The 25,944-nt window shown below is 46.4% G+C and overlaps 1 pseudogene; it reads right to left on the reverse strand.

The window, feature by feature from the left end:
* LOC119430888 (Down syndrome cell adhesion molecule-like protein Dscam2) overlaps positions 1-25,944 on the reverse strand; it is a 552,287-nt pseudogene that overhangs the window by 151,422 nt on the left and 374,921 nt on the right.

The following is a 25,944-nucleotide window of genomic DNA, read 5'->3' on the forward strand; positions in this document are numbered from 1 at the left end:
ACGCCGCAGTACGTTAGTGGATGCGCACTCCTCGGTCATCGAAAAGTGGACAGATACGGGTTCTTCCTTCTGTTTCCTACCTTGCTATTCGCTTCATACATCGCGTTTCATTTAAATTCGTTCATCTTGGCGCGAGTTTATAAATCAACTGCACTGCGTGGCGTCAACCGATCATGCCTTTCCAGGCGCATTATTCTTTTCGGTTGTAGCAGCAGCAGAGGCACAATAATATACGCGCAGTAAGTCCTGAGCTCCTTCGTGCGTCATGGGTTGCAGTAAACATTTGCAGATGCGCGCAGATGGAATCTCCTGTCAAGGAAGATAATAAAACTTCACCACTGCCGAGGTGGTGCTCCCCGCTGGTGTAATGGAGAGACACGGATATGTTATCATTTTTCCTATCTTACCTTTCGCACTTTACAAGTGGCTTCTTTCAGGTTCATTCCCCTCGTTGTTAGTGATACCAGGTGTTTCACTTAACTTGGTACAAACATTAAAAAATATGCAAATGCTACGTCGCTGGACAGAATCAGGTAATGTTGCTTACCGTCGCTTGGAGATACTCAGGTTATTTTTGCATTCCGCCAAATTACATAATTAGTCTTGATTAATCAACCTCTCAAATATTTTAATTAGATGAAAAGTGCCAATGAGAAAATCGTAGAGCAGCATGAAAAACTCTCGATACAGCTTTCTGTTGCTCAATACGTGCTACATAAGTGTTTTTCAGAGCGTGAAAGATGCCAGCGAATACACGCAAATTACCTCGAGCGGACAGTCCCGCGACAATTAAACTATGGGGTTTTTCGTGCCAAAGCACGCCGTAGTGGGGAACTCCGGAAATTTCAACCACCTGGGGTTCTTTAACATGCACCTAAATCTAAGTACACGGGTGTTTTCGCATTTCGCCCCCATCGCAATGCGGCCGCCGTGGCCGGGATTCGATCCCGCGACCTCGTGCTCAGCAGCGCAACACCTTAGCCACTGAGCAACCACGGCGGGTCGTCCCGCGGCAATTTCGCGTCTATTCGCGGGCTACCTACCCGGAAACACCCTCTAGGTTGCAAAGCGTGACGTCCGCCAATCTGCAATACCATAGCGGTAAGACCGTGGTCTCCATGCGCAGTATGCTCCTGTATTGTACCATTGGCGGAATGGCTGGAGGGTACAACCTCAAGCTGCCAGTCTATGGCACCGAAGTTTGAATCCACGGCGCGCATTTTGCCTTCACTTGCTTCTTTTTCTCGCAAAGCGCTTGGGAGACCCTGCGCCAGACACTGGCACCGCCGGCGAACATAAAAATGACTAGAGGAGGGAGCCCGTAACAGCTATAGCTGTAAAAGAGAAGGACACGTTATTCTACGAGATAGACATTGAGACAAGGCGACCTGGGAGACGTAGAGCTGTATTTAACATAACGAAGAGAGCGTTGGTGTGCCGGGCCATCGAGCGCCATGGTAATGCGCCGTCATGTGGGTCGCTCTGCGCCATGCCCGGCCGACGTGTGGCGTCCTAGCTGCTCGGTCGCAGCCGCACCGATGGGGGACGGTTGGCTACTGGCTCGAGCGTCCGGGAACTCCGTTCTCCGCCTGGTCCACGGGCCCGGGAGTCGTCGCCATGGCGCCGCTGTCGGCGCTGGACGGCCCGTTCGTTGTTTGTGCTTGGCTCTCGAGGTGAGCCTGGCCGCGTGGGAGCTCCGAGGCGGCTGCCGTCGGAGCCCTCGATCCGCCCGCGGTGTTCGTTGCAGGCCCGTTGTTGCTGCCGGCGGCTTCCTGAGCCGCTCCCGCCGTGCGGACGAATGAACGCCGCGTGTAGGAGCGCACGGTATGTCGCCTCACGATCCGGACCCTCAGCTTGAAGGGCGTAGGCCCTTCTCCCTGGCGGGTGGGTGTTGTGCCAGGCTCTTCTCCGTCGCCACTGCCCGAAGTACTCGCCTTTATGTGGATCCTCACGACACGAGTTGACGTAGTGGAGTTACGCTCAGAGGGGGGAGGTTCCCCTGCGGCCGACATGCTTGCGGTCTTGATCCGATACTTGGTTTCCTTTGAACGCGCGGGACTTGCGCGCTCTTTCGCGGCGCGTGAAGCGCGAGTATGGCGGCACGTCTTCGTCTTCAGTGGTCGGAATCCTGCACACTGATCGATTTTTTTCTGATACTTGCATAAGCAAGATGTAAGCCCGCTCCCTTCAACAACATGGTTGCAGTCGAACATTTCTAAATGAAAACGTGGCGCTGTAATACCTTAACCAACATCAACCGATCAGCGGTAGAGATAAGCAAGATAAGATTCGAGTATTGGGAGAAAAAAAAAACAGGGAAGAGGTTGATACGACCTGATTTCTTAAAATCATAGGTAGCGGTACAAGGTAATTTTGGGAAAAAAAGAAAAAAAAAAAGATTAATGAGAGGTATATACAAAAATGTTAGATATAAAACATGAATAGTATACCTGATTAAATCAACCAGGCTAGGTGACTATGTGTCACCCCCCGTTTCAAAGGGAATGCCATTAAATCATCATCATCATCAACAACATGAAATCATTGTTGCTACTCATTGATAGACTTTTTTTTTTACAATTTGGCGTAGAGTGTGGTGCAGTTTCCCTTTATTTTCTCTATGGTTCAACACTTCTTGTTCACTATACGGCTTGAGAGGAACTCTGACTCTGACAAAGTAATGAAAGCCAAATCACGCATCATTGATATGAGAGGAAACTGTATATCAGGGGATTTTTTTTTTTTTTTTTTGCTGCACGGAGTTAAAAAAAAAATGCCTGTGGCAGATAGCACAATTCTTATCCTTGAGCTAAATTACTCGACGACACACCTGGTATAGGTACGACAGTGCATGGTGTCGTGTCTCATTGTTCTAAAACTGGGTGGGAAGCGGCCAGGAAGCACGCTTTATGTTTTTATAATGAACATTCCTATTATTTAAATATATATACATTACAAGGAATAGAAAGAATAGAAGCACTTAGAAAAAATAACACGTTGTTCTTCCTAACGTGCTTTTATTCTTTGAACTATTCCATTGCTGCATCCATTGCTATATCGGCAAGACTGCCGAGATAGCACAAAACACACTTCATTTAGACAACGCAGATGCACTGGACGATGACGAACAAAACAAAGTGCGACTTGACCCCACTCATCCCAGTGCCTGCATAATTTTAGCACAGTACTTGAAGCATGTAATGAAAAAGAAAAGAAAGTAAAACAAGAGAAAGAGCGAAAGGAACCAAATCAAAGAAAGAAATGAATAAATGTCGAAAATAAGAAGCAGTGCATTGTGGAGATTTCCTACCTACATACATGAGACGGCGTTCTCCGTTGCAATTCTTAGTTGGCGTGCGGATATTGGGTCGTTTGGATGTTTTTGCAGTGCGCTGCAGTATGTTTGTGCACTCCGATGTTGTCCGCTAACGAGTTGTACGCGCCGCGCACGTGCTGATAACTTGGAGGACGTGGAATACGTTTAGCTCTATTGAATGTAGAGCGCCAAAAACGTCGGTGGCGCAGAGAGAAGTCTAAAATACAAGGTGGTGTTTAATCTGCACGGCAGTGATATCAGAAGGCGGCCGCAGAAAACAATAGACGACAGAAAGTCGAGGGTATTTAGAACACCGGCTATTGAGTTGCATCTTGTTATAACAACGTTTTTATAGAGCAGAAATAATGTCACGTTGAAGTGAAGATGACCAACTACCAAAAACGCTAGTTAAGAATTTAACTCTTTATTGGGCGAACTTGCTACCGAGCAACGCAAACAACACACAAAGCACACCGACAGCAGAGAGCACTGCGGCCGTCAATCGTCGAAGTTTAATCTCTGAGTCAAACGCATCGGTTATCGATACATGACTCGTCGTAGATTCCAGCGTAATCGCTGGCGTTCGCTTGTGTTCCATAATATGGGACACTATTCGCGTCGCGCATGCAATCTGATTACGCAAGGTTCGGTGACAACATGAACAGCAGGTAGAATCGGCGACAACATTCGAACAAATTCCCATAGAGAAAGGCGCCTCTTGCGCTGAGCGATAACCTTGATCATTTCACAGCCGGCGAAACACAATCACCGGAAAAATGTAAACAGGTACGCGCATCAATTAACTATTTGAAGAGACGGATAAGCGAAACAATACATCAGTTCAAACTGATAAATCATTCTTTCATTACTCTATTTTGGTTAATTCTGTGGCATGAGCTTCATTACCAAATGGGACAATGAGGCCAAACTTCCATTTCTTTTTAAAGGTTGCGTTGGAATCTCAGTGGAGGTACGTCACTGTGACGTCATAGTCTTCAATGTATTGGGAGAATAAAGTGCACAGATATCTGAGCCCGCCGTGGTTACTTAGTGGCTAAATGTTGGGCTGCTGAGCACGATGTCGAGGGATCGAATCCCAGCCACGGCGGCCGCATTTCGATGGAGGCGAAATGCGACAAGACTCGTGTACTTAGATCTAGGTGCACGTTAAAGAATCCCAGGTGGTCAATATTATTTCGGAGTCCCCTCCTACGGCATGCCCCATAATCAGATCATGGTTTTGACACGTAAATAGTGGGAATCTCTATGACCGCAACTCTTAAAATCGTATCCTGCACAGTGTTTCCGTAATCTTTTTTTTTTGTATGTGTGTGGATAACTTGGGTAACGTTAGCTGGGACACCCTATATAAGATTAGTTAAAGCAGGATAGCTGACAATTTGTAGCCCCGCCCCGTTTCGAAGGATATAACATATTAAATCATCATCATCATTAGCACCACCATATTTTTCCGTGTTTGGAGCACTGTGGCGCAGTAGATGTTCAATCTGTGGCTATTTAGAACACAATGTAGTCCATCTTTACAGACAAAATGTTGGCTAGGCCCTTACAAACACCGTGAAAATCCACGACATCCCATGCTCTGGTTTCGGGACTCTTGAAGGCGGGTCGTCCCCTCGCGTCTTTCGTTCTTGCGTCTTTTCTGACTTATCAAGCCTTGCCTCAGAGGAGAGTGGTACAATATGTTTATTACGTTAATTCTTACGTATAAATAAATTACGAGGGTTACAAATATCTACAGTGATGAGTGATTGAAACGTAATACTCGGCCCGCATGACGGCCGGCGCCTTTTGCACCTCTGGTGAGCGACGGGGTGGAGGGCAGGGGGGGGGGGGGGATATATGCATTCACAATACGTCGCAAAGGCCCTCGATTTTCTTACATACCATAACGCATCTGTTCGGTGTCTGCAGCGCTCACCGGTGGTAGCCACCATACTGGTGGCGCAATACGCATCGGCCGCCATGTGGGCCGAGTATGGCGTTTCAATAGCTCAGCATCGTAGGTGTGTTGCTAAATCTAAATAGAGATCCAAGAAATCCCAACTATGGTGCAATGAACTTCTAAGCGACTCTTTTTTTGCGAACCCTCCCTGAGTTTCGTGACCATGGCTGCTTGCGTGTTATTGATGTCTTGCCGAATAGCTCATGCTTCAAAAGAAAATGAATTACGTGCCCGATGGTGTGATCGAACCTCGATACCTCAGCATAGCAGCCCGATGCTCCAACCATTAGGCCATAATCACTTTTTTTTCCCACATGGCATTTATTGCAGCCCGTTAACTTCGTATACATGCATTACACCGGCAAAAAGGGAATACATGCCACTTTAGAAAGAACCAAAAACAATTATTTGTATGGGTAGAAAGAGATAAAGATAACGCGCATAGTTGGCTATTTGGCTATTTGGCGTTGGCTAAGGAGCATAACGAGCTAGTTGGCCAAGGCCAACTAACTCTTCGAGATGATCGACACCTGTGTCACGTCACCTGTGTCACGACACCTGTGTCATGCGCTCTCGCGCATGCGAGAGCGCATGCGCGCTGTGCCAGTTTCCTTTACGCCAAAGACGCAGGAATGAAATGGACTTAGACTGGACATAGATTCCAAGATGTGCGTTTTATCTGCATGACTTTCTTTTTATTCGGAAACCTCCACGTCATTCTGAACCGACTTCAGCCTTCCCTAGAATCCAGCGACTTGCTGCCCGAAACAATGTTCGGATTCCGGCCCCACTTTTCTACCCACGACATTCTCATGCAGCTAAAGGAACAAGTCCTTGAACACATCTCACCACACAACACCGGAGGGATCCTAGCACTCGATCTTAAAGGCACTTTGGATAATGTGGCTCACCATACCATCCTTACAAACCTAAGTATCACCAACTGTGGTCATATTACTTGCAACTACGTACGCGCGTTTCGAACCAACCGCACGGCCACAATAGGCATTGGCTCACTCCTAACACTGACGTTACCAACCGGCAACAAAGGAACCCCACAAGGGGCTGTTCTATCACCCACACTTTTCAAGATTGCTATGATGAAACTACATGACAAACTCAACGCAATACCAGGAATCAGGCACGCAATATACGCCGATGATATCACTATCGGGACCACCACTGGTTCCGAAGGAGAGAAACAAGACGCACTCCAACATGCGAACGACGTCGTCCAGCAACGTGCAAAAACCAGCGGTCTCCGACGCTTCCCCGAGAAGTCGGAAGTATTAATCGTTCTACAGAAATCCCGAAGAAAACTCAATGAAACACCCCACATCACACTCACCCTCGACGGCAAAGAAATACCCACAGTATATCGCGTCCGCATCCTCGGCATCCGCATACAACTGGACGGCGGAGGCGCATACACCATCCAACTAGACTAAAGCAGACCACCTTGCAAGTCATGCGAATAGTCAGCCGCATCACCACCAAACAATACGGACTGAAAGAAGACGACGTGACCCAGCTCGTCCAGGCCCTGATAATCTTGGCCAATCCCCGTGGTGGGTATGCGCCATGGCATAGGAAGCAAGCAAGCAAGAAAGCAATCAGCCGCATCGCCTACGCTGCCCCGTACCTGTCCCTCACTCCCAAAGAGAAAGATCAACTAGACATACTTCTGCGGAAAGCATACAAGCAAGCGCTCGGCTTACCACCGGGAACAGCCACACTCAAGCTCGAAGCCCCAGGAGCGCATAACACAGTAAGAGAAATCATAGACGCCCACCTCACAAGCCAACGAGAACGCCTAGCCCTCACACCAACAGGCAACAAGCTCCTAGCGTGCCTAGGCCACGAACAAGTACGCGTAATCTATCTGGCGCCCAACATGCGGGAGCATACAAAGGTAGCCGCCATCCCCAGAAGCATGCACCCGGAACATCATACCGGTCGTCGTCAAGCTCGCGCAAGGACCCTCCAGACAAGCTCCCCACCACACCTTAAACAGATGCCGCGCAGTACCCCCGAAAAGCAGCAATGACGGTCCGCACTGCCAACGCCCTTGAAGCGGAGAAGATAGCCATCGCCTCAGCCATCACCTCTAGCTAAACCAAAGAACACGTCACAATTATTACCGACTCCCAAGCAGCTTGCCGTAGCTACGCCAGAGGCAGAATATCTTCCATTGCCGACCGACTCCTCAAACAAGCCTTCCAACTCCCGGACGTTGAAAAAGTATGGAAAGTAGGGGACAGAAAGCTTAGAATATAGTGGAAGACATGATAAGCCGCAAACTCTACAAATAATCTTATAATGGGTTCATTTTTCCGCGGGAGGTGCAGGAAGGTCCATGAAAAGCAAAAAAATTATCATTTGCCTGCCATTTTAGTTTCTCTCTACTTCGAGTATTTGATCAATTATGCCTCGCTGTGCTATTTGCTAGCCTCCTGGTTTGTTCAGATGGCAGAGCAACCGCCCCCGGAAGGCGTTGGTTCCGGGTTCGATCCCCGTGCCAAGACAAATTTTTCTTACACTGCGAGACTTTGCTTCTGTGAAACTCATATGTGATTTCCGCGTAGCTTCGTGCTACAGACGGGTGGATGACAATTTTTCCCTGTCATAGACCAATTTTAGTTTTTTTTTCAATGAAAGAAGTTATTAAAATGAATTGAATTGACAATTTTGTGAAGGATTAAATTAATACAAGAAAATTAGGAGGTATTTTGCTTTCGTCACTGAAATGTTGGCGAAAAGTGATGCACATTTCTGTGGCTAAAGTTGAATTCACATTCCCCAAAGACGATATTTTTAGCGGTATATTAACATTTTAGAGCGCTTCTAGCCGCAGTAAGAGCTTCGTTTTTCCCATAGGCTATGAAATGTTATCTACAACCTAGAGCGGCGGGATGGGAATTTATGCGCCCGGGCTGTCGGCGTCTCCTGTCATAATCGTCGTCGTCGAAGTCGCCGTCGTCGTAGGTAAGCAAGCGGCTAGTGCTCGCGCTCGGCACGCGCTCGTGCCACTGCTCCCGCGTTCGTCGTCGTCGTCGTCTTCCACAGCTGGCTGAGTTGCCGCTCGTTATTCCAGCTTAGAATTTCACTTCTCTGTCGTCGTAGTGGGGAGGCCGCGTTTACGGGGTTATGAGCCATTGCTTTTAAGCACAGCCGCTGGATTTTTTTTTTATCCAGCGGCCATGGCTTAAGGCAGTATTGAGCCCAGTAGCCGTGCATCACTGCGTGCTTCGCACCTCCCCAGGTTTCACGTTAATGGAGCCGCATTTCGCTCAATGAGTCATTCGAGCACTGAGTTTTTTTTCTCACTCTCCTGAATTGTTGAATCGGAAGTAAAGCTTCATTCATTCATTCATTCATTCATTCATTCATTCATTCATTCATTCATTCATTCATTCATTCATTCATTCATTCAACCCCAACTACCCCTGGTACCCTGGCTGTAGCGGCCGCGCTCGGCGTGGTGATGTCTGTTGCGGACTGGGTGCTATCACTTTAATATATTTAACGCTACGTACCCGTTGTGTCACTTTCGTACATCCATTACAGGGGATTAGCCATACGACGTCACATACGACGTCCCAGATTTGTCTGTTCGGACAAGACATGCACACGTTACTGAAAAAAAGTTACCAATTACAATTACAATTACTTCTTTCAGAAATGTAGTTGATTACAGTAACCAATTACTGTTTCACGAAAGTACTTGAACAATTAGTAAAAAATTAGTTGTTTACCTTAACGTTTACTTTCCTCCCTATATTTTGATTAACATTACACAAACAGAGCAAATAGGACGAGCTGGCCTGGCACTTTCAATGCTTCCTCTGCAACTCTTCACACGTTGCTTATCTTCACTACAGTTCCCTTCAAAATTTTCTTCGGTAGTCTCCCGTCGTTTTCTTCTGACGACATGTGGCAGTGACACCGAAAATTTGCTCAATGTGCACGATGAAGAGCAGGGCTGTGTTGTAACGTCGTACGAACAGATTGCGCGCACCATTGTGATTACTTAATGGCGCGATGCACGGGTCTGGGTTCGGCATGAAGAGTAGCGCTATATTGTTGCTGGGGCTAGGGGAAGGCGCTCCCGATAGGCCCAATGAAAAACTGAAACATTGCCGATAGGTTATTTTGTCGCAGCAATGGTCATCGCAATCGACTCATAGAAGCACCATTTCAATTTGTGGACCAACATCTGGTGCACCTCTTCATGGCGGCCTCCCCTCATTTGCCATTTAGACTTAAACAACTAATTGTAACGAACGCCATAAAATGTTCACGTTCCTTGAAGAGGTGGCCAAATCTGTAATGTAATTTAATATAAATCTGAATATTATTCAGCCCTAAATATATTTTTCATGTTCAAAAATATTGTTCAACAACAAAAATAAGTGTATACGAATCACATATGTAACAGACAGATAGGAAAATATGCGCTTAATGGCCAAAAAGCTTTTGTATACACTAGACAAGAATAGACAGCACTAGGCGAAGTAGGACTATAGACCAGCAGATCTTACTGCATGCGAAGGCTGGTTAAAAACGCCTCTGGGGGAGAGATAATTAAATAAATATATTATAAATGCAAAGCTCAGAGGTCGGACTGTCAGGAGAGGTGTAAATCTGCAAACCTGCCATGTTCAGGTGATCGAGGCATAGCTTCAGGAGGCTGATTGTGGGAAAGAGGCGACCCGCGTACATGTTTTCATCCATTTGGACAATATAGTTCCAGCCAAATTTATTTGTTCAAAGCTGCATCGCCTGTTATAGCTTGTATCGTCAAAATGTAAGCGGCTACACGTAATCAGTTACTGAAAAAATTAATTGAATTACAGTGAACGTCACCAAGCAGGAACTAAAGTAATCGTTAAACTACAAAATTACAAAAGAAAAATGTAATTCATGACAAATGATTAATTACATGTGATTTGTTACCCACAAGTCTGGTTCGGACGCACACCAGGTGACCCATACTGGCTGATGTCTGCTGACAGCAGACAGCTGCCATTGCATACCTAGTGTCCCAACCTTGTACTGGGTATGTGCCACTGTTTATTGTACGCGATTGTCCAAATATCCAAAGCGACTGAATTAGCTAGACGAAACCATCACTCTAACGAGGAATGGTGCTGGAGCATACAGGCCTCGCCACGTTCGCGATGGCTCAGGTGTCGGTGCTGCATGGCCCTCCTTGCGCCGGAGTCTCGCAGTACGTCGGTGTGCACGGGAGCTCCCAGGCTGCAGTCGTCGGTATATGCGCACCGTACGCTTCCTGGGCCACTCCCCGTGTCTGAGGAATGAGTGCCGCATCCAGAAGCGCACGGTGCATCGCCTCATGCTGCGGTCCAGCTGCGTGAAGGACGGGGGACCTTCTCTACGGCGCAACGGGTTCGTGCGAGGTCGCCTCTGCGGGAAGTCCTCGTCTCCAACTGGCGCCTCTCGACGGGACGTGACGCGCCGAAGTTACACAGGGAGCTGAGACGTAAGACTGGGCGTCGACATGTTGCCGTTGTTGTAGTTGTTGTAGTTGTAGAAGTTGTTGTTGTTGTTGCTGTAGATGTAGATGCAGATGTAGATCCTTGGGATATACTGGCACGTACCCACTCCGGGGAATTGACCAAGAACCAGGTAGGTCTAAATGAAATGTCCAATAGAGCGCAAAATTTATACTGGCTAAGTTAGAATCAGAAGATGGAGATTACGCATACGCATACGTTCTGCGTGATTTTGTAAATATGAATATTTTGCCATAACCATAAAAATAAAGCAATTCAAATGATATTTGCGTCAAAGAAAAGGAGGCTTAAAAATTTTGTATTCAGAGTTTAAATCTCATGGAACCTAAAAGAAAGTCTTGGAAGGCAGCGCCAACCTTCCCGTCGCTTGTAGATGCACCAAACATAGGACATTTGGAAGAGTTAAATCTAATCCAAGTAGGCGGAGTGGTGTTTCTAGGGTTCGTTTTCTTAGGCTAGTAAATCGTTGACAAGAAATTAAAAAATGTCCTATGGTCTCATCTTCTCTACACAATGACAAATCGGTGAGGGTGCCAGACCAGCTTTGTGGAAATAGAAATTTAAAGAAGGTATGTGACAGCGGAGCCTACTAATACTTACTTCAATTTTTCTCGATTGAAATAGATTACTTTTCCGGGGGTATAACAAGTCTTTAAAATCCGCGAAATTTGTTATAGATGGTTGGAATTCTCGATGTTCTTGTAGGGTTGTTGTCCCGACCTTATTCTTCGTTTACTTTGAACGCACGGGACCCGCGTTGGCTCGCGGTGCGTGAAGGCTGGGGATGGCTTCGCGTCTTCGTCTTTGCTTGTCGCGATTCTGTTCGCGTAAAAAAACTTTTTACCTAAATACGGACAGTTTATTTCCAACATTACGAAAATAGATAACGCTGTAATCATTCAAGCACAATGAAAACATTATAGTACTCGTACATCGATTTCTATATTTACAATTCGGTATGAAATGTTTAATTGTCGGAGTCATGAGGGAGGTAGTGGCCGAGAACTGCACCAGGGAGGCCAATTCCTGTTCTGGGAAGGCTTAGGAGTGAGGATCAACGGCGAATATTTCAGCAACCTTCGGTTTGCAGATGACATTGTCCTATTCAGCAACAATGGAGACGAATTACAACAAATGATTGAGGACCTTAATCGAGAAAGTGTAAGAATTGGGTTGAAGATGAATATGCAGAAGACAAAGATAATGTTCAATAGCCTGGTCAAGGGAACAAGAATTCAGGATCGCCAGTCAGCCTCTAGAGTCTGTAAAGGAGTACGTTTATCTAGGTCAATTACTCACAGGGGACCCTGATCACGAGAAAGAAATTTACAGAAGAATAAAATTGGGTTGGAGTGCATACGGCAGGCATTACCAAATCCTGACTGGGAGCTTACCACTGTCGTTGAAAAGAAAAGTGTACAATCATTGCATCCTACCGGTGCTAACATATGGGCAGAAACTTGGAGGTTAACAGAGAAGCTCGAGAACAAGTAAGACCGCACAAAGAGCGATGGAACGAAAAATCTTAGGAGTAACGTTAAGAGACAGGAAGAGAGTGGTACGGATCAGAGAACAAACGGGGGTAGACGATATTCTAGTTGACATTAAGCGGAAGAAATGGAGCTGGGCAGGCCATGTAATGCGTAGGATGGATAACCGGTGGACCATTAGGGTTACAGAATGGATACCAAGAGAAGGGAAGCGCAGTCGAGGATCGGCAGAAAGTCAGGATGGGATGATGAAGTTAGGAAATTTGCAGGCGCAAGTTGGAATACGCTAGCGCAAGATAGGGGTAATTGGAGATCGCAGGGAGAGGCCTTCGTCCTGCAGTGGACATAAAATATAGGCTGATGATGATGATGATGATGATGATGATGAAATGTTTTAGGAAGCGTGTTGCAGCTTTTCAATTTCTCCACCTCGGACTTTGTGAGCAACAGCTCCTACAAAGTAAATGGTACCAGTAAGAGCGAGTATTTGAATTGAGTGGAACATATACGTAAGAACGACATGGTACAAAACAGCGCTCAGAGGAAGAGGAACCGACAGTACAAGATAGCTAATCTGGGCTAGCCGATTGAACATCGACATTCTGAACAAACAGCGCAGACAACAGGACTAATTAGGAAGACGACAACACGGGCACTCCCTATCGACTGGTTCGACGGAAGAAAATCTGTGCAATAAAGGCATGCAAACAAAAAACAAACGTCACAAAAATAAATAAAGAAAGCACACTAAAAGTTGCATGTTAATAGGCACAAAGTGAAGCCAGATTACGGCCGTTAATTATCACAAACTACATCTATCTCGAGGGCAAATAGAAGCCACTTGTAAGAAAAAGTCAAGAAAAAACAAAAAACAAAGGGAAAGCCAAGAAGGCAGTACAGGGTTAAGGATAACAATAACCAGAAGATAACAACAACCGGTCGTTGTGGCACATTACATGCTCGCTAAACTAATTGAATATTTGGCTGCTTCGTGGAATAGAATGTAGTACATTTTTTATCGACAAAATTACCTAGATCTGAGCAGATGGCTCGAAAATGCGTGATGTCAGGTCGATCTGTTGCGGAATCCTCAAAGTACAGTTGTCACCAGTCGTTGTTGTTGTTGTTGTTGTCCTGAGTGGTTGTGGCGCATACCCACAGTGGGGGATTGGCCATGAATCGGGTGGTTATATTCGGTGCATAAAAACAAGGGAATTAACGAATAGAATACTGGAGTTTAGAAAGGAAGATTTTGTGAGAGGAGAAGAAAAAAACAGTCTTTTTCGGTTTTGCGTCTTTTTCTGGCGTTATGCAGAGTCCTCTAACCGCAAAAGTGGCCTTTTTTTTGTATTTCAGAAGCGTATAATTTACTGATACCGCTTAACTTACATTTTTTTAGTCTGCTTTTAAATTGAAACCTAGCGTGTAAATAAATTATGATTGTTTCGAATATGCGTGTTGCTAAATCTACATAGCGATATGTAAGTATAATCCCCACTACGAGTAATTATCATTTTATATCTGGAACAACAATCTTTCTTCGCAACATTCTCATAACCATTGTCATATAACCACAGTACGATCAAATATGCGTTGAAGAAGGTTAATAAAAGGATGCATTAGGCATAAATTATTCCCCACTTTATTGTTTAACGTTACCCTTCTCAGTTGTATTACGAAGACTACATTGCTGCTTACATTCTTGGCAGCCTAGCCCCGGGCACCCACAGCCATTACCGTTGGACAAATAAAGTTTATTCCTATTCTATCCTATTGCTGCTTACGATCACCGCCTAAAGATTTGTGTGAATACTAAGGTTACCTATGGCGGACAGCAGTAAAAGTGACAACAGTCTTTCATCGACAAGTAAACCATATTTTCAGGGCAGCTCATATTTGCGGTAGGCCACACCACTCGGCGACTGCCCATCTACGCTTCTTGCCTATATTCCGAGGCGCTTCATCTCCATAGTCTCACGGTTATTTTTTTTACTTGTGCTTATTCCAGGGTGCCTTTCGCGTACGTCTCGCCAGTATACAGCGCACTTTGCGTACAGTCCATGTTTATTCGCTATAATGCCTTTTCTATGTTTGCTTTTAGCAGATAGCGCATTACCTGTGGGGTTGGCACCGAGTGTGTCCCAGACTTAAGAATCTTGTGGGAGAAGACTTCCCCCCTTGGCAGATGAACGTGGGAGAGCTTCTCATGATGGCTCTGAGACGACTCGCGGCTTTCCACATTTCGTTGGTGTGGTTGCCATTGTAATTGGAGACTTGAGCTGAAAAGCTGCGGCTTCCATGCTGAGAACACAGGCGATTTCGAGCATCGTCATTTAAAAATAAGATAATGTTATTGTTTCAATAAGAGAAATGAAAGAGTGTTGTTGTGCTAAATAGAATTGTGAGACGAGGCGTCCTGAGCAATTGGAACATATATATTTACATATTGTACAAAAGCGTCGGTGTAGCGGGCATGAGAGCGGCATTGCACAGCGTCGCCCTAGGGATTGCGCCGTGTAATGCATCGCCGTAGAACCGCATGTGGCTCGGGCGTGGCCACGCAACTGGGGTCCGGTTGGTTACCGATTTGGGTGCCCGCTTCACGAGTCCCTGGATCCCGCATCGTCAGAGGGCGCAGGCACCGCCACGATCGCCATGACGTAGTTGTTGCCGCAGGAAGGCCTGTGCCCTGGTACCGTGGAGTATGCCGGTCTGCACGGGAGCTCCGAGGCCGCAGTCGTTGAACTCCGGGGCAGAACGGGGTTTTCGTTGCAAATGCGTAGTCGCAGCCGAGGGTGTCCTGGGCTGCTTCCGGCGTCCGGAGGACTGGCCATCCTGACCATTGGCGTACGGTACCAACGCCTCCTGCCCCAGGTCTGCTGTGGGCGGAAGGACGTCGACAGGACTCTTAACCTGTCTGGCGAAGGACGAGGCCCCCCGATGCCTCAGCATGACGTCCTTGCCGTGTTCAGGGCTCTCTTGAGGCAAGCAGATGCGCATACGTTCCACGTCAAGCTGCGACGCCGGTATGAAGACGCTCTCGTGATCTTCGCCTTCTGTTTCTTCGTCGGCTTTGAACGCACGCACTGGCACGCTGGCACGGGGCACGTGACAAGCTCGCACGGCGTCGCATCTTCTTTTTCAGTGGTGACAGTGCTGGTGGCTACATTGCCGCTTTTTATGAAATAATTGGAAACTCGGTGCAGATTCCTGATACTTAATTTCTGCGACCGTTCTAATTGACAGTATGAATGCGACCATTGTTGCTAGGCGGGGTATGTAGTTGCGTAGTGCAAGGCATAAAGTAACGCAAGAATCAATGAAGAAACTGCAAGCTTTGCATGCAAACGGTGACGTTCAAGTAATGCATACATAATTTGGCCACAGCGTACACACAAGCGTGAGGCAAGCATACTTGAGTGAATTTAATTTTGAGGCTGTTCACTTTGATATAATAAAAGAGCACCTTTCTTGCCCGTTTGCCTCGACGTACTAGGATGTGTCCATGAAATAAAGAAATCTCGGCAGAGCCAGCCTTGGATTGATATCTCTGTAAGCAATAGCTTGCGAATTACGGCAAGAGACGTGCGGCAGATTTCAGTGACGAAGGCGTCCCTCAGCCACTGTGACGGACCGTTGCAGACAATGCGGAACTTTTATTCAGTACTAAAACGTGTTGAATCACATGACACGACGCGGTTGACCTTGTACAATGAGGCACGCGCAATGAGACGCGGAGCGAATTTTGGGCGTCGAGCGCGTCCCGCAGCTTTTCTTAATCGCCAGATATATATAGAAGCAGCGCGCGCTCACTTTTTGTAAGTGAATTGTTGCTATTGTGGCATGAGAGAGAGAGAGAGAGAGAGACGGCGCCGCGGCTGCTTAGTTCGTAAGAGCATCGCAGGCGTAATGCGAAGATGTGGGTTCGTATCCCACCTGTGGCCAGTTTTTTTTTTTCATCCACTTTCATTTTCATTTATAATTTATTTATTTCAATTAAGAAAGGCAGTTAACTTCCCATATGCTGTCCTTGGTGTCATTGTCTGCTAAAAGACCGGGTTCTTCCTTTTGTCACTTACGCCTATAACTCTGCCCCGCAATCTACCACCGGCTTCTCTCCTTTCTTTCTTCTCTATGACCGAGAACCTTCCTGCCTCTTGGACCCATCTCACCTACTGTCCTGACGCTTCTGAAGTGACACCTGTTTCAGAAGCGGCTGCTTATGCTGTAGAATGTCGCCAACTAGCCCGCTCGTTCACCACCCAAGATCAGTGGCGCCAAAAATCACGCAATGACGCATCCGCTCCTAGTGTCCACTATTCCTCCGGAATGCTTGTTTGGCTTCGAGTCCCGGCCACTTTCCCCGGTCAATCCACTAAGTTTTTGCCAAACTACAATGGTCCCTATCGCGTACTGCAGCAAGCATCACCCGTGAACTATGCCATCGAGCCGCTCGCGCCCTCTTCTGATCGCCGTTGACGAAGGTGCGAAATAGTTCATGTAGCACGGCTTAAACCATGTTACGACGCCCCGATGCTGTCTTTTCTCTAGGTTGCCAGGATGGCTTCTTTCTGTGCGGGGGGTGATTGTACTGGAGATTATCGGCACCGGCACGGTGAAGTGTGGAAGAGGAAGTCGAAGAACGAGTTGTGCGGGCTCGATCGGTTTCCAGCTGAGACTGCTCCGTCATCCTGTACGTCGGTCAGTAGCCCTGTGGACGTACGAGAGCATCCCGTGACAATATATATGAACGAGGAGAAAGGGAACCGAGGGGCCCAATTTTATTATTCTTTGGCTTCGTATGATATATATATATATATAGTGAGAAGCACAACTTCGCCGCGGTTATCTTAGGTTTATTTACCCAACAATTTCGGTCGGTGGACCGACCTTATTCAAGGGATCCCTTGAAAAAGGTCGGTCCACCGACCGAAACTGTTGGGTAAATAAACCTAAGATCACCGCGGCGAAGTTGTACTTCTCATTTTTCTAAATAACCTTGGCGCATTGAAAAATTCAGTTACTATATATATATATATATATATATATATATATATATATATATATATATAGGTGAAAATATTGTCAAAAAATCCAAGAAAAACATAACAGGACTTTTCTGACGTTTCGGCCGGGGTCAGGCCTTCATCAATATATATATATACGGTGGTCATTTTTAAGTTTTGCTGAACTGCATTGAAAGTTGTTGAGCTGGATTATTTGGAGAAGCAGACATTACTGTGCCGAGAAATCGACACACATATTCCACTAGTCAGCAAACGTTCACCAATTAACTATTTAATTACTTACTTTACGACACATTTGCCAATTTACAAATTTAACCGGTGAGTTTGCAAGGCCCATTCACTTGGAATGAATTTTCAGATTGACACTAGTTTGGAGATTTGCGGCATCAAACTCGCAGTGAAAAGGCACTGTTGTACCACTTACTTTTTAACAAAAATGTTTTTTTTACGCATTGAAGCACAAAAGTAACTGGAACGCCGATGTAGTTCGTCCCACACTTTGGGAAATAATAGCTCGAAACTGGTGCAATCCTTAAATTCATTTCAGACGGATACGCCTTGCAAGTTGACCGGCTACTATTCGTAAATTACAATATGTGCCATAAAGCAATAAATAATAAGATAATTAGTGATATTTTAATTAGTTGAATATGTGTTTCAATTTCTCGCGCTAGTAATGTCCACTTTTTCGACCAATCCAGCCCAAGGACAGGAATTATGCTATCGGCACCAGGCGATTTTTAAAAATTCGGTAAAACGTAAAAATTATCACCCTGTATACAAGAGCGTGAGCTGGCGTTCACCAGAATATTTTTTTTTCACTGCTTGCCATACCAGTGTTTGCGCGCTGAATGGTATGTATATAAACTGCCAACGGATATGATTGCACCACGCTTCCTTTGTAAGTTCTCTTTATCCATATTGTAAGTGATGGTTGTTGTATACATTATCTTGACATATGTTTTAAAGAGCTCTGAACTCTTTGAGGTGTAGGCAGGCATGCTTATTCGCTGGGCCAGTCTGTCCTTACTTTGCATAGAGGATGAAGATGAATGAAACTTAGAATGTGATGGGCGAAGGATAAGCAAGGAAGTGGAAGCTTAGATTATAATTTTTATTTGCTGTTATCCGAGTTGCCCAAATGATTCCGCACAAAATTGTCGACCGGTTATATAGCTTAGGTGTCCATAGAATTCCTAAAGAGTTTTTTTTTTCATAAAATGAGGCAGGAAGGAAAGGATGGTCAGAAAAGTGCGGGCGATCTTCGGATCACCGGGTAACATGCAAATGTCTTAATACTTTTCATTCTGCATTCACGTTCGTTCATTCGAGTCTGCATGTGAAGAACAGGAAGCGCCTGCGCGTCCGTAACTGGCTCTTCACCCGCCATTCACGGATGACCAGGGGCCGCAGTGGCTTCGTTGGGAGCTGAGCACGGAGATCGGACCAGAGCGCCGTCTCATAACGAGCTGGCATCGACGTCGCCATCTTCGCTGGAGAGGCCGTAAGAAGCGCCAAGCAAATGTCTGTAATGTAAAGACTCCGTTACCACGCCTGAAGCTGTTGTAACGAGCATGGCTATGTTCTCACCTTAACTACTGTCTTAAGCAGGAACGAAGAGGCGAAATAAAGATACAAAAATCAGAAGCAACGTCTCGCCTGCCACAGCATCTCCGGTCGACTCTGAAATAAGTCGCAAGTGGTGCTGCTTAAAAACGAGTCTCCACTCCTCACACATCCGACTGTACGCACTTCTTGCCCCTTTTTAATGTCCCGTTTCCCCAGTGAGCGAAATAACGCAGCAGAAGGGCGAGCTTCAGCAGAAGGAAGGATGAACTCTAATGCTTTTGTGTCCTCTTGCTGCATCATGCAGTGCTGTAATTTGTAAGGTTCTTGACAATGCAGCGGTTACGTGAAGGCATTTCAAGTAAAAAAACTTGCGCCTTCCCTGGAAACGTATCCACTTGCTCGTTTGTGTCTGACTTCTCCTCCACACAAGTGCAGCATTGAGGAAGAGCACGCTTCGCAGGACTTCACTCTCTTATTTATGCAGGAAGCTGTTCACAAGGCTAAATGTTAGCATTATTTCCTTGAAGGAAATGCGATCAGGACGTGGTGAAAATAGAAGAGGGCTACTCAGGGGACCCAATTAGTTCCGCCTAAGTTTGCGTCATACTAACGGGAAAAGCGGGCGCGGCGTGCCGCTGGCTGCAGGAAACGTACCGCGAAAACAACCAAGCGTCAATGCTGTCCTGCCGCTGAGCGAATGCGTCTCGTAGATAGTTATTTTTATTTTTTTATTTCTTCAATTCTTTTGTGGTTTGTCATGCACCACCGATCGAGGAGACTAATGAGAAGCTGCCAATTAATAATTCAATCACGTGGACGAGCGCGGGAAGGATTCCGGAAGGATTCTCGACTCAGCTAGCATGATCAAGTATCAGAGCCGCGGTGACTCAAGTGTAGACATCACGCAAATTTCGAAACTATCCCATGACTGCCGTGGCGGAAGAAACGCCGGTAAGCATGGTCGTGTCAACATTGACATGTTACAGTTTTTGTCTGCGTTGAGATTGATGTTGTCCTTAAAATACATGACACACAGCCAAGAGCTGGCTTGAAGACGACAACGACGACCACCGGGGGGGGGGTCTTTAATTTACGCTGTGCCTTAAAAATGTCTCGGTGGCTTTACGTGCCATAACCACGATCTGATTACGAGGAGCGCTGAAGAAAAGTCGGGTCGAACAGATTCTTGATGTCTTTACATGCTTTCTTAGTTTTGGAGAACGGTGCATTGAAACACAACACATCGTATGTATATACAATGTGCAGGTCCCTTTATTTCAGATTACGACGTGTCCGTGGCTTCGGATCCTTACGTGATTGCCTATAATATTGGTCTGTGGTCGCTAAAGTAAGACAACGTAGTTAACGGCTTTCATGTTGACAATTCCCATGGTGAACACGTGATCATTATGTCCACCGAATCGGCAAGCAGTTGCGTAACGAAACTGCTTTTGCTACTGCCGAAAGGTACCGTGCTGACGATTTCCGCGAGTTTATATCGCTTGATGCAAACCATATGCGTCATAAATCATGAAGGGCAAATTACCATACTGTTTCAGCAGTGTGCATGGCTGCACGGAACAATAAAAACAAAAGAAAAAAAAAGCAACGAAAAGACAACCACGTACTGTGTCTTTGCACATCTTTCTCTGCCTTCCCCGCAAGCCTCGTGCACCCGTTGACTCCTGCGCCATTCATGTTTTTCTATTGATGTTCCTTTCATGACTCGTGCTGGGCGTTCTCGTTCTTGTTGTTGTTGTTCTCGTCCTGGTCGTCGTAGTCTCTAATATTTGGGACGTACCCAAGATTCGTTGTGGAAATAACATGATATTACTGTATCTTCCAGCTGATTTAATAGTAAATAGTACAACTATTAACGCAGACATATTTTATGGTTTCGTCTCCTACCACCTTGTCGTCGACGTCTGTGATCTAGCTTTTGTCGTAGCTGGCATCAAATTGAATCAGAAATGTTTGAAGGAAAAAACAGTCTACCAAAGGCTGCTTCTCTGCCATGTGTCAATACTTCTGTGGTTTCACGGTGCACCTAAGCAATATCTCTAGAAAACAACCGCTCACCGTTGTGCAACTTAAATTTCTTTAACTCCCTTGCGCCCCGTGCGCCACTTGGCTCCCGCATCTTAGCCCTGCCTTTACTTGCAGTCTCCTGCTGGTGATATACAGGCGGAATTTTTAAAAATTGCTGCGTGTTGGTCTCCACCCAAGTTTCTGCAAAACCTGCAAAGAAACTGTTACGTCTGGCGAAGGTTTGGAATGTCGTGCTGTGTTCTTCAAACTCAAATTACCTCCAGAATATCTGAAAGTTCTAACGAGGACCGTGGCTTCTGCGCTATCCTACTTTGACTCTGGTATTAGATAGTTGTGAATTTGTTCCCCGGAAACCAAGTTCTAAGAGAGAATTTGCTTCATATCTCATTTTACTGTGATAATAAATAGTCACACAGAGTTTCTTTCTTGAAAGCTCTAGTTAAAATCCGAAGATGCAATATGTTTTTTTAAATCTGCTTGTCGTCGCGCGCAGATGTCGAGTGAAACCTGATCTGTGCAAGTCCATTTGGGATATTCCGAATAAATGGCCGCAAAGGGATGACTGATACGAGGTAGCAATTGAAAAGTTACTAAACTTAAATATGAAATGGAAAACAAAACGCTACTGAAGTGAAGACGCCAAGAAAATGAAAGCGAGAAGAAACTGCACCGCTAAGCTCATGACGTACAGTAAAAGAAAAAAAAAATGAGCAGCACGAAAAGCGATTTGCAATATTGTTGATCTTCAATGACCTAGAGTGGGAGCTCTCGAAGCCAGAAAAGGAAGTCCCAGAAACTGCGAAGGGCGGTCGCGCTGCCCTCTCCAAGTTCTACACGGGGAACCATTTCGGTAGAATCTCCGGTACAGCGAATTCTCTCTCGTCGCGTTGCTGTTGATATAAGGACGACCCGATGACGACAGTTCGTGCCAGCTAGTGCGCGTATATGTTTCCCAAGAAGTGAGGCAGTAGCGCCACTTCCAGTATCGACGGCCTTCGTAATACATCTGGCAGCGCACCTGACGCGAAGACGGAAGTCCTCAGCGAGGCAGGCAGCTAATCCTCTCGCCAGGCGCAAGGCCAACGCTGTAGAGCGGCTTACCAAACCCTCTGGGAACAGGAACGTCCTCAGGCGTGCAGCCACTCCCGTCGAACCCTCACCGTCATCCTAGCCCCAAGAAAACCAGCCTGGCCAAAGTGATTTCAACAAGATTGGCTCTCGGCTCAAGCATGATTTCCTGGAGCCCATAAGCCGACCTACTCGGGACGCTTAACGAAAATTGCTTCCGCGCCCGTTTTATTCGCTTTCTTTTTCTCCGGGTTTCATTTTGCACCGGTTTCGCGCTGCTTATTTTGTGATTCCTTCCCCATCACTTCTTCTTGGTTCTTCACCCCCTCTTCTCAGCTCTTGCAAGCTCTTGCCGCTTATGCCGGCGCTTCTGACGGTTGCCACGAAGAAGTGTATTCCCGGCGACACAATCGAGGATTGCCGGCTGAGCCGCGACCCGTCTAGCGTCTCGCTCCATGTGCCGGCGAGACCCGAGGAAAAGGCACCGAGGACCCGACGGCCGGCAGGATTGTCGTTATTGAACCACCACAGCTCGCAGACGCGAGAGAGCAGGGCGATGCGGTCGGCACGAGGCTCCACTTAGCACTAATCCGACGAGGAAATGTTTACACCTGCGCAAATCTTGTTGTCTGGGGCGTTTTTGTGGACGCCATTGCTTTTCTTATTTGCTGCAGTTGAACCAGCCGCGTGGGAACGCAGACACCGGGGATGAAAAGCACGCCCGTGCGTATACCGCGGGGCTCAGACGGGGATCGGTTCACCGGGTGAGGCTCGTCTGGACGGCGCTGAAAAAACATGGCTAGTGCAGTGTCTGGCATTGGAAACGATCTACCTGCGTATGCGCGCCAGATAAACAAGTCTCTGCGCACACGTTGAGCTGTGGCGCGCGGTGAAAAGAAAACACGTTACGTCTATGAGCGATAACAGACTGCTATGCGATCAATGACTCTGAACAATATGTTCGCAGCCAGTGCATTGGCAACATTAGTAAATACGTTGGAAGACAGAACGTTGACAAATAAATCTAAATAAAATAAGATAACTCTTATTTTTATATGCAGCATTGTGAAGGCCGCAAGATTAACTGACGAATAAATCAATACAAGAAAGCGTGCTGTTTGATTCGCTCTAGGTTTCTCAAAAGCGTTCTGCATGCGTGGCATTTATGGTGCCTCTACTGCAACAGATATGTCTGTCCTTTCCGGCGTTTCAATTTCTCGTGCTTCCTTGTCATTTCGTATGTGCCGGTATGTGCCTAAGCATGCCATTGAATGTTCGTACGAGAGATCAGAGCTCCTTCACAGGAATCGGCAAAAAATTACAAAGACAAAAATGGTCATGCTTGACGGGCCAAATGCGCAGCAAGAACACCTCCGGCATTGCGCCTGATCGAGCGCGCTTTGCAATGCAGCAAATAAATAAGTAATGTGAGGGAAAAGAAAAACCGAAGAAAAAACTGAGTCGGCGAGCGCTGTTGCAGAGGACATTTAGGTTTGTCCGTCTGCTAGAGACAAGCCAAAACTGTATGACAAGCCTCGGGTGCTACCTTAATCCTCGATTTTGTCTCATTTCTTTCGCAACGCAGCAATTATGCTGATGCAATCAATGACGCAGCGTGCCGTGGTCGGTTCTAATGCTAGAGCTTATGATCAAGCCCAGATGATACGTTATGGCGCCGTTAATGGCCGAGAAGATGCAACACCAAGTGTCGTGATGAGTGCTAGGTGTCTTTCAGCGCGACTCATATCTGTTCCCATCTTCGTCGAGGCTATACGTCTAAACGCAATGCGGAGGCTCTGACGCTCACCCTAAACATGCCTTCCTAGGACGTACCGCTCGTAACTGAGGAGTTCCACTTTGTCGAAATATGTTATGGGACCATTTTCTACTTCACTACAGTTACTGTATATTATATAGTCTAGTGACTTAGTGTCTCCGGAATACATTCATCAGTCGATTTTTACTAGTGCCCGTAATCACACTCCTGCGAAGACTTCGGGCTGGAGCAAACCTTCCGTTCTTCACCTCATCGGCCTGCGGTCAAGCACCTGGAGAAAATGCAAGCTGTCCGAAGTTTTCGGCCTCCGTATCGGCAGCAGATGCTCACCATCTGTTGCAACTACGTCCATGTACGGAGGCCACCAGAAAGAAAGCTCCTTTGCACGAGAAATGTAGTTTTTTTTTTTCATTCGAAAGCTTGGCCTGCGGCATAAAACGTGTGATGCATGCAAGATATACGTACTACATGTATAATTCGTTGTGTTCGATGAAGTCCAAAGAGATCTGTGGTGCAGACTATAGAAGGAATAAAGAAAAACTTAGCCCAGCATAAACCGAACCCAAAGCAAGTGAAGAACATATGAGCGGTAAGGCGATATTAATGTGCGAAACGTCGTTCTTCTGGCGTCAGATGCTCAACGAAGGGCTGGGAGATGGCAGCAATTTAACACGCTGAGTTCACTGTGTCTCTAAACAAAATGGGTTCAATAATGTGTTCTTCCCTTGCTTCGGATTTGGCTTATTTTGGGGCACCCTTAGTAATATTAAACTTAAAAAGTAGCTTCTTCGCTACTTAGTAAAGCACATTTTCATCGTCCTACCTGGCACCAACTAGTTAGAGCTAAGTACTTTTTTCGAGTATCATTCACATGTTTACATACACGGCTACTGCATTTTGTTCGAATCCAGGCAGTCAAGGTGACTGCGAGCTAAACTGAACTCACCTGTGACAATGAGCTCCCGGTCGGCCCGGTCTTGGCCGAGGGAGTTGTTTGCAATGCACACGTACTTGCCGCTGTCGTGGAGGCTCGCTCGCCGGAACACCAAAGTTCCATCAACCTCTTGAACCTGCGCAGCGTAAAGATGCCGGTGGATCGCCAGCAGTGAGAAAGTGTGCAGACACGTCGACGCTTGCATCTCTTTGACAGCAATACTGGGAGCAGAAACGAACCATAAATTATGCTGCCGAGGTTAAAAAATGCAAATATTCGTTTATTTTAATTATTGCAGCGCTTTTACATCTGCATCAAGAAAAGAACGAACCAAATACAATCTGTGTCAAGCACTATGTAGTATTATAGCCTACATTTTTTTTTTCACCTGGATGAAGAAGGATGCGAAAAGCTATTCTTTGCTTTTCCTTTGAACATTTTCCACCCTTTTCGTTTCTCTTCTGTACTTATTATTCTATACGGCGTTTCTCTCAGCCCCCCGAAACTTGGCCCACCCACCATTGTGGTGTGGGCTATTCTTGGGGCCTAGCAACAACGACATCTTTTGTTCACCGATTCTTCAAAGTTCTCTTTTTTTATTACTACCTAGAGCCTTAGACAAAGACGTCCTCTGGCGGAGTTGGGGACGGAGAGCCTCCGCTACATACTGACAAGTACAATCCATCGCATATAACCCAATTCAAACGGGACAGTGGCATCGCGGGGTGTAAGCGTCCCGACACGTCTGATGGCTCTGCAGTGGCTGAGAAAGTCTCAGACAGTGACTGCACAATTGTGCATGGCAACACCTGAAGTGTAAGCTTCTCAGGACATGACAAAGAAGTTAGTCAATCCCTTAAAATGGATGTAACCAACGAGCAATCTCGGTCGTCTGCGCCTCGGAGCAACAAAACAGCTTACTTTATTACTTTGAATTGGCAGTTACTAGCGCGTGGCTCATGTAGGCTCATGCACATGTAGCCCAGACACATGGTTGAAAGCTCTGAATGAGAGTCTAGCCCGTTATTTGAGCTCCGGAGCTGCCCTGCGGGCGCTAACGGGCGTAAAGAAGTTCACAGTATCCTGGGACCGAGCTTACGAAGATTTTCGGTCGTGAGTGCTTTTTCCCAATGGGTGGCCGCCTGCGCTAATAATTTGTCCAACATCACGGTTGGATACCATCTGCTCTTACGCAAATTCTCACTTAAGAA

The sequence above is a fragment of the Dermacentor silvarum genome, chromosome 1, assembly GCF_013339745.2.
Source record: "Dermacentor silvarum isolate Dsil-2018 chromosome 1, BIME_Dsil_1.4, whole genome shotgun sequence".
Classification (NCBI taxonomy): Eukaryota; Metazoa; Arthropoda; class Arachnida; order Ixodida; family Ixodidae; genus Dermacentor; species Dermacentor silvarum.